Source organism: Ursus americanus, chromosome 8 (genome assembly GCF_024610735.1).
Source record: "Ursus americanus isolate L20-20 chromosome 8, mUrsAme1.1.p, whole genome shotgun sequence".
Taxonomy (NCBI): Eukaryota; Metazoa; Chordata; class Mammalia; order Carnivora; family Ursidae; genus Ursus; species Ursus americanus.
The window spans coordinates 6,347,919-6,356,614 of record NC_142134.1 but is presented as its reverse complement, the minus strand read 5'-3'; positions in this window follow the sequence as shown (position 1 = coordinate 6,356,614).

Below are 8,696 nucleotides of genomic sequence, written 5' to 3'. Positions count from 1 at the left end.
TACTAGAGTAGTTATGGGGAAATAGAGGGAAGAAGTACATTCCAGATCAGTAAAGACAATGAAATACAGTTCCTATGGACTGAATTGTGCCCTCCTCCCATTCATAGTTTGAAGCCCTAACGCCCAAGGCGACTGTATTTGGATATGTGGTCCTCAGGCGGTAACACAGATTAGATGAAGACATAAGGGTGGGGTCCTAAATCATAGGACTGATATCTTTGTAAGAGGACGAGAGAGATCACGTGCTTCATCTGCGTGTGCACACATGAGGAAAAGGGCACGTGAGGACATAGTGAGAAGGAAGAGAGCTCTCACCAGAATCTGAATTGGCTGGAACCCTGACTTTGGACTTCTAGCCTCCAGGACTGTGAGAAATAAATTTCTGTTATTTAAGTCATGCAGTCTGTGGTATTTTGTTATCATAGCCTGAGCAAACTACAATAGACACCTTAGAAAGTACAGCTCGATATATTTTACTAGGGAAAATGATAATATTGGCAGGTGTACTTGACTGAATTTGGCCATACTAAATAGGAGTTTAAGGATTAAGATAAAATGATTCCAACCGAGAAGTTCTATCATTGTATCATTTAGAGGTGAATGCATGCAAGCTATCCACCGAGATCTGTTCTTCCTTTCTTTCTGACTGCATTTCCCAGTTCATGCTGTGGCTAAATGTGGTCCACATGTTATACTCCCTTAGATGAAAGATAAATGACCAAGATGTGTGCAAAAAGGAGTCTCTGGCTCTGGATTCCTGAGCCCCTTCTGTCTAGCTAGAATGATGACTAGAGTAATGACCCTCTGTGGCTTCATGGAGCAAGGCTACAAGTAGCCTGAAATGACCCTTTAAGCCATTTGCAGAAACCTTCTAGATACCCTTCTTCAAAATGTTTCCCACAGATAGTCCTGATCCTGGGTAAAAGAATGATTTTTTAAAGATTTTATTTATTTATTCATGAGAGACAGAGAGAGAGAGGAAGGAGAGGGAGAAGCAGGCTCCCCGCTGAGCAGGGAAACTGATGCGGGGCTCGATCCCAGGACCCTGAGATCATGACCTGAGCTGAAGGAAGACACTTAACTGCCTGAGGCACCCAGGTGCCCCAAGGATAATTTTTTTTAAAAGATTTAATTTATTTATTTGAGAGAGGGGGGGGGGAGGGAGAGCACGACTGGGGTGAGGGGCAGAGGGAGAAGCAGACTCCCCGCTGAGCAGGGAGCCAGGCACGGGGCTGATCCTGGGACCCTGGGAACATGACCTGAGTCAAAGGCAGATGCTTAACCAACTGAGCCACCCAGGTGCCCCAAGGATGGTTTTATAATACTTGGAAAGTGACTTTTTTTTTTTTTTAAGATTTTATTTGAGATAGAGTGAGAGAGAACACAAGCAGGGCAGAGGGGCAGAAGGAGAGAGATAAGCAGACCCCTCCCAGCAGGGAGCCCAATGCAGGGCTCGATCCCAGGACCCTGAGATCATGACCCGCCGAAGGCAGACGCCCAACTGACTAAGCCACCCAGGCACCCCGGAAAGTGATTTCTTATCACCTACATTTACATTCTTAAAGTTTGATGGCTAAGTATCCACAACTGCCGAGAAAAGCTCAAATTCACCTTCAGGGTCTGAGGTTAATCATATGGGCAAAGTGGTCATCCTCAAATGCACAATGTATTTGAAATCTCATAAATACTATTCTCTGCTCCATGATATATCTGTGTTCGTCTTGACATGAAATAATGTTTTCAATTACTATCAGAAAAATTATTATAAACTTTTTTCTAAAAATCTTTAAGAAAATGGACCCAGATACGCCATAATGACCCTGGCCCTATCTAGCCCTTTTATTAAACAACATGTGCCATGCTCTCGCACACTTATTCTTGCTATTCCTATCTGAGATATACGCTCCCTCTATCTATCAGTGTCACAACTCCTACTTATTCTTCAAGGTTCAGAAACTATTACCTCCTTGTGCAGTCTTCCTTAACTCTTGTTGCTTTCAGCAAAACAGAATTGGTATCTTCCAAATATGGGCACTCATCACCGCTTTGTACACACTTCTGCCATGTCATAATTTATACCAGTGAGTAGTCAGGACACGGATGTCTCTTTTTTAATTCTGAGCCTCTCCAGGGCAGATCTGTCTCATTCATTGTGGAATTTGGAATTTCCTAAAATATTGCATATCCAAATATATTTATTTATTTTTAGCCAAAGATGGCTTCTTTTTCCTTCTCCTCCTCTTCTTTTTTCATTTTATTTTACCTCATAGCTTTAAACTCATCACATTTATGAAATTAAAAATATGAGTATCTGCTAAATTGAAAAGCCCATATTTGAGGAATTTAAGAACATAGCAAAGCATTCACTACTGAGTCAAAACATATAAGGAAACCTCTCATTATTGTAGGTGTTAGAGTTTTATCCCCTTGAGATTCATTGCATAGCCCTGTTCAATATGGAATTCTAAAAATATGAAAAATATTTATTTTAGTAAGGCATCTAGTGTACCAAAATTATTTTTAAAAAATGAAATTGGAAAGTAATTTTTCTATGCTAACCCAATTATTTAAATTAGGATACTTAATCTACTTAAGCTAAATTAGAAAGAAAAGTATTGCTGTGAGGAGACTTGTACATTTCTGACACTCTTAGATAAGACAGAGTATAGAACATAATATAAAGTATCTTGAAAGGTTTTCGGTACATACATACTGACAGACATTCTGTAATTAGCCAAATATTTACAAAAATAGTTTCCTCTCTCTTTTTATGCTACAGAGTAAAATGTTTGAAGGACAGAATTATTTAATTTTGTTTTCCACAGTGTATAGTATAGTCGGAGAAACACCACTCTTTGAGAACTCTTTATTAAGAGATATTGCTCCAGATTTTAGCAGGATTATCAATAAGAAGCTGGAGAAGTTCAATAAGATATTTTAAAATCTCCTTTTTAAGCCAGATGATAAATTGCATGCACGGGTCTATTTTTCACCAACCATTTTAGCAACCCAAAAATAAAGCTGTGCCAGCATGAATAACTTAAATTACATAGTTTCTAGTTGACAAGTCTAGATTTTTGCAAACATTCTTAGTAAATATTACCAAAAACTAAACTTAAAGTTCATAACAAGAAAAGTCAGGGGCGCCTGGGTGGCTCAGTTGGGTCGCCTGGGTGGCTCAGTCGTTAAGCATCTGCCTTTGGCCCAGGGCGTGATCCCAGAGTCCTGGGATTGAGCCCCGCATCAGGCTCCCTGCTCAGTGGGAAGCCCGCTTCTTCCTCTCCCATTACCCCTGCTTGTGTTCCCTCTCTCGCTGGCTGTCTCTCTCTGTCAAATAAGTAAATAAAATCTTTAAAAGAAAAGAAAAGTCAGATAAAAATCCAATTTGTGTTTCCTATTTTTCAATAATAATACTATAAAGTTTTATTAAATGTTGGTCCAGACACTGTGCTTAGCACTTCATATGCATTACTGTATTTCCTCTATTCTAAGAAACGTATTTTTCACATTTTAATCTCTCTGATATACGGATTTATCTTGCAACCACTGTTAGACAAACGGATATCAGGATTCGGTTATGACTGATGTACATACATGAACTTGGCTGTTATTCCCAGTGGCATGTCTGGATACTTAAAATCTCTCAGTCAACAAATCATCGAAAGACCATAGTAAAACTGGTAGTATATTTTCTGTCCTTAGTACATAAAATATTAGTGCATCGTACAGTATTCTCACTAATGGCCAAGTTGTCTCTAGATTAAATTTTTGCTGAGGGCGCCTGGGTGGCTCAGTTGGTTAAGCGACCAACTCTTGACTTCAGTTCAGGTCATGATCTCAGGGGCATGGGATCAAGCCCTGTGTTGGGCTCTGTGCTCAGTGGGAAGTCTGCTCAAGATTCTCTCTCTCTCTCCTTCTTCTTCTGTCCCTTCCTCTCTCTCTCTAAAATAAGTATAAAGATCTTTAAAAATCTTAAATAAAGAGTTTGATTACTTTTTTGCTGAAAACCAGAATCTGTACTGTATCCTGAGAGATAGCAATCCCAACTGCTCATCTAAAGCAAAGACTTTGGAAATATTTTGTCTCTAACTTTATATCTTCAAGTATCATGATAGTATATGATTTTGATCTCCCACGTTTATGCATATACTTTAATTCAGTACATTAATCATATATAGCATAGAGAGCAAAGGGATTAAAAAAATAAATTTAGAGTCAGAGGTCATAGCAGTAATAGTAACAACAACAACAAGCCTTGAAAGCCATCAATAACATGTGTTATTGAAAGAGCCAGATAATTATCTAAAATCCAAATTTTATATAAGAAAGCAAACTACTTTATGAAGGTAGCATCAGTAATAAATCTGAGCAAAGGGCACATACAATCAATGACTCTCATTAATAATGTAAAAAGGAAAGTGTTGGGGGTTGTTTGTTTTGTTTTGTTTTACCATTTTTGCTATTTGAATATATTGCTGGCAATTGCTGAGATAAAAAACTGGATTAAAAGAAATTTTTATATGTTATAAAATTTTATAAAGTCATATCCAAATGCTATGGAAAGTTCAACAGAATCCTTGAGAAGAAAAACAAAATAGAGATAATAGGAAAAAGTGGCTTTGTTCCAGCACTTAACTGTAAACCTTGAACACACACTTTAAGAATGTTAACAACAGAAAAAATTTTCAAGAATGATTTAAACCAGTACAGTGAATTCATGAGCACATTAATTTTCACCAAGTAGGTATTCCATAAATTTTGGTTGAATGAATGTCTGAAAAAGTAGAATGGTTACTAGAAGCAGTAATCTTGAAAAGAATACAGATACATTCAGATACAAAATAATACAAATTCATCTGTAAGATCTGAGAGTAGCATCAACATTTTGAAATATGACGGGTAACAGAATGAAGGGAATTAGGATTGCCAAATAAACAAAATGGGAATAATCATTAATATGGCCAAAATAAAAGGAAATTTTATAAGTGAAATATAATTTGTAAAAGCACAGAAACTTTGAAAAGCTCTATGTGGAGCTGATGTGCCTATTAATCCATAGACAATATGAAACTGTTAATCAGACAATGAATCAATCCTCCCTAACATTAACTGAGTTGTTATGAAATAAGTTAATAATTCTCTACATGTCAAGCACCAGCTGCCAGTCTATAATCCATATAAATATGCAAACATTTTCCAGACGACACTAATTCAATTTATCAATGCAAAATAGTAATGAAATTCATTGGCTAATTCCAAAAACAATAAATGATGATGCAGTGTGATATTGTTGCAGAACTATAAAATAATGCTTAGATTCACCAAAAATAGAAAAAACCCAGAAGAAGCTGTATTTGAATTGATTCATCTTAGAGATACTATTAATCCTGAAATAAAATAATTGCAGTTATTTTACTGTACAACAATCTGTCTCAAGAGAATATCTGAAGCAACATTAGTGACTCCATACAACTCCCATTGTGTTAAAGCGCGAGTAGCTACAATTTAGTTAAGGACAAAACTAGTTCAATTTTTTTTAAACGACATAAATTACTATACTATATTTGAAAACTGAATCTACTGCTTGGCCCAATGCTACATTCTGATTTTTCATTGTTAATTATAGAAAATAACTTACCTAGCATCTCTTATTTATGTATACATTTAAATCACAATTAAATCTTGCTCACACATTTTATTAGAACAATAATCTGAAATTCAGATTAAATAAAACACATTTGTCCTTCAGCAAAAATAAATATTAGCTTTCCCTGTAAAAATAATGGGTTTAAAGCAAAAATATAAAAATAGTTAAGTACAGGGGCGCCTGGGTGGTGCAGTCGTTAAGCGTCTGCCTTCTGCTCAGGGCGTGATCCCGGCGTTCTGGGATCGAGTCCCACATCAGGCTCCTCTGCTATGAGCCTGCTTCTTCCTCTCCCACTCCCCCTGCTTGTGTTCCCTCTCTCGCTGGCTGTCTCTATCTCTGTCGAATAAATAAATAAAATCTTTAAAAAAAATAGTTAAGTACAGTGTAAAAATGTTACAGTTACGAGAGAATGCTCTATCAGAGGAGGTCTTATTCAAAATCAAAGATGGCTAATCATTTCTGCCTTATTAATCCTAAAAAATCTTACAAAATACAAAAAACTAAAGATCATCGACGGCACGTATTGCATGGTGCACTGGGTGTTATACGCAACTAATGAATCATCGAACTTTACATCGGAAACCAGGGATGTACTGTATGGTGACTAACATAATATAATAAAAAAACATTAAAATAAAAAAAATAAAATGAAATCATGAAATTGATTTTAAGAAATTCAGGGTCTTCAGAGTTAACAGACTACCTGATCAGTACGAAAAATTAAACAAGAAAACTTATAAAATTGACTATATAAAAATAATGAAGGCAGAATGTGACAAATATTTATGGTTTTGTGATCAGGTAAGAGACAGACATTTTGGACCACATTCTTAATTTATTTAAAAAGTGTAAAAACTACTCTGAAAATGACAGCAAGATATACACACACATATTTATGTACACATTGTTCCTAAAACCAAAATATTGGTTGCCCTTTTTAAAAAATTGATTTTCTCCACAGATGGAAAAATATATCTTACTAAAACCAAGCAATCTAAAGAAGTATTACAGAGTCACTATTTAATAAGATTATTATATTGACAGACAAGGTAGGATATTATTCAATATCAAATTCATAATAAAGAAATAGGTTTAGAAATATTCAGGTGTCATAAATTGTTTAAATTTCTATCAACACAGTAAGAATTCCGCAAAGATACTCAAACTCATTTACCAAGTGACCTGGGCAATGCTTACAAGACCTCCTATCAATCGTGATGTTAAATTTAGCTTTTTAGCATTAAAAAAAATGAAGTTTATGCAACCAAAAAGTTAGAAAACTAAAAATGTATTCTGTGGGGTTTTTTTAGAGCTTTCAAATGATAAAAATTTTAAAAATCTCTGTAGTTTGTAGATAATCTTCAGGTTAGTTGAAGTAAGAGTACTCTATATATTTGAGAAATGATTTTTAAATTCTAAAAATTCTTGTCTATTGAAAATACTGAAGAAATGTAAAACAAAAAGTTTTTGTACAAAGTTATTGCACACTAAATGCTCTCATGGCCACCATATTAAAGGAACAAAGGCCGAGAATGTCACCTGGTCTAAGAAGAATGTTTTTGCTAGATTGTGCTAGGTTGGTTGAGTTGTCAGCATAAGATTAATGGAGCTGAGCTGTACCATTAACCTGTGACATTTCTGACAGTGCAAGGCTATGTGCTATGAGAAAAGTAGACTATTTTTTCTTTGCTATTCCTCAATTTATAATAGAAATAAGAAAAGATAGATGAAATGTTTTAATGAAAGACAGAAACATCAGAGAAAGCCTATCTCGAATAGATACTTTCCATTATATGTAAAAGCACATCCCCAAATCAGAATATATTAACAAATCTATCACATAAACATATCACATTTTCCCAGGAGATAAACATTAGAATAGTTCTTATTTTAATCTAGCCATTTAAGAACAACAAAATCCATCTTTCCTTATTGACACCTGGACTTGTACTCCTATCAAAAAAAGTTAATTAAAACCAAGTCCCATTTTTATGACAATAAATCCGAATCCATTGTTAAAATCACTATTAAGTCTAAAATAAACAAGCAATAATAGCATATTTTGGTTTTTAGGTTTACTAAAATTTCACAGAAAGATGAATTTGTTGTTTTTTTATTTCTGAGCTTCCCACTGGCATAGAAAAAGTAAGATAGATAGATGATGGCCACACTGGAAAGATAAACTACCAAGATATAATGAAGACTAAATACCAGTTAATATTCATAATCAGAGTAAAAAATCTAATAAAATCATAAGTTAGTATTGATATTTACTCATAATTTAAAGGTAAAATAAAATTACCTAATATGACTCAATGCCTTACTTACATGTGTCAATAAAATGACATTTTTATGATCCTGAGTCCTTGTTCTGAAATGCAATGCATACACAAAAAATTCAGTTTTCAAGGACAGAATGTTACACATTTATTGACTCATAGAAACCAGTATCTTTTATAAAGTCATATCATAACTAATAGGAGCCAACAAAAAATGCTGTACTAGTCACTGTGCTAAAGAATGACAATATAAAGACGCAGAGATCCAGAGCTTATCTTCAGGGTGCCCCAGCCTAGGAAGGAATGTGGAAATAGGATCAGGGCCAGTATCAATAATAGAGTGCTAAAATGCCAGAGTGATAAGAAGGAATTATCAATTATTCAATTATTCATTCAACAACAATTTATTGGATGTTTACTATACACCAGCCACTGCTTTAATTATGTTTAAAAGCAGATAGATGATAGATGATAGATAGATAGATGATAGATAGATAGATAGATGATAGATAGATAGATAGATAGATGATAGATAGATAGATAGATGATAGATGATAGATAGATGATAGATGATAGATAGATGATAGATAGATAGATAGATGATAGATAGATAGATAGATGATAGATGATAGATAGATGATAGATAGATAAGGCAGATAGACACATACATACATTTATCTCAAATATTTAAGAAAATATTAATGATGTTATAACTTTACACAGGTATAACTCACAATCTTTAAATCATGTTGCATACATATGGATTTATC